Source organism: Athene noctua, chromosome 10 (genome assembly GCF_965140245.1).
Source record: "Athene noctua chromosome 10, bAthNoc1.hap1.1, whole genome shotgun sequence".
NCBI lineage: Eukaryota > Metazoa > Chordata > Aves > Strigiformes > Strigidae > Athene > Athene noctua.
In genome coordinates, this window is record NC_134046.1 from 22662838 (window position 1) to 22664596 (window position 1759).

Genomic DNA, 1759 nt, shown 5'->3' on the forward strand with positions numbered 1-1759 from the left:
CTGCACTTTGTGGAAGGCATGTGACACTCTTAGCACAATACTTTCGGAAGTAAAAATATTTCTTGAAATTGGTGTTGCTAGTGCTGACTCAGTCTTACAAAGCTCTTAGAAAAAGGTATCAGCCTGGCCTTAAAATGATTTTTTTTTTTTTTTTAGTTCTTTGCTTTGATGCTCAGAGATAATGGAGGAAGAGGGGGAATTTCTGTTCAATTAACTAACTCACCTGTCAGTGTGCAGTGGGTGAGAAAAGAAGAACAATTTTTGGCCAGCTGGCTTAGTAGCTCTGAAAGGAATTGTAATGTCCCCTAATGAAATGGCAGGGTCGAGGCACTTCTATAGATGAGATGCCAAATGTCTCCCCCTGTGTTCTCTCGATTACCATAGTGCTGTATGGACTTCCCCAGCGTTGCACTTCAGCCTCTTGGTGCCGAAATCCCACACAGACACCCCAGTTTGCAAGACTGAAGGATTTGTGCTCATTAATGTGAAAAGCTGTATGGGTGGCCTGCACCTAACTGTTCTTTTGTTGGTGGAATCCTAGCCAGTGTTCACATCCAAATGACCGACACAAACCCGGGGTGTGCAAAAAGCTGATTTTGATCAAAGGGACTGAAGCTCACTGTTGGCTACAAATGCTCTAGAAAAACAAACAGGAACTGCGAGAATGTTGGTAACAAAAGCAGAGTTAAATCTTTGAGACCAACTCACTGCCACCACCAACACCACAACCCCCCCTTTTTTTTTTTTTAATATTCCGAGTGCCAGTCCTTGTATTAAATAGACCCCCAGCATCTGGCGGCCTGGCTGCCTCAGTTTACAGCGCCAGGCTTTGAACTGCTGATCCCTTCATGCTCTCTGTGCTTGGCCTCTGTTTTGGTTTGGCTGTTCCAGCTATGAAACTCACCCATCTTGGACTCTGTTTTCTGTATTTCCAATACACAGCCCTTTTTGCTAGATGGCATATAAATACTCATATTAGTTTATTAGGTAACTTACATCATGCACTTCATAACATTCTAATTACATCAATCAGACTTGACTGTCACACCTCGAGTTTCTTGAATACATTTTCCAAGCCTTCCGACTATAGCCCACGGGAAGACATCCCTGTCTTGCTTCATAAAATTGGTTATTCTTTTGTAAAGAGAACCCTTTACAAAGGAAGTGTTATGTGCATTAACTTCCAAGGGTCTGCACTGGAAGAAAAATGAAAAAAAAAATCAACAAAACAACCTCTACCAGAAGTGCTGTATTTTTACTTCTTGCATTTAATAATTTCCAAACTAGCCTCTTTTCCAGTACAGTGTTTTTCCTCTTGACAGAAAAAGAAAGATGTCCTTGGTGGATGATGTGCCTTGCTGAAGGAACATAAAATTTAAACATGATGAATATATTAAAGCTAAACATGCGGAGTCCCATTATATCACAACATAATTTATTTTCTGCTTATTTTTATGTAAGATTGTTTTCAGAGGGGTGAACACAGTACCTCAGCTCCACAAGGTAGTTTAGTACCATTGCCTTCTATATTATCTGTGCATTCTTATGGAAGTGTGGTCTCCAGCTCTCTTGGATCACCTCTGCCTTCACCTGATCTTTTTTTTTTTTTTTTTAAATCTGCTTTGCTGTAGCAGCTCAGAGCTGGTTGTGAAGTGCTGTGGATTTTCCTGCATCCTCTGTAAGCAGTGTAATCCCCTCCCCACCTTCCTGCCCCTGGCTCTCTGGTGACAGGTCCCATTGTCCCTGCAGGCCTGGGCGC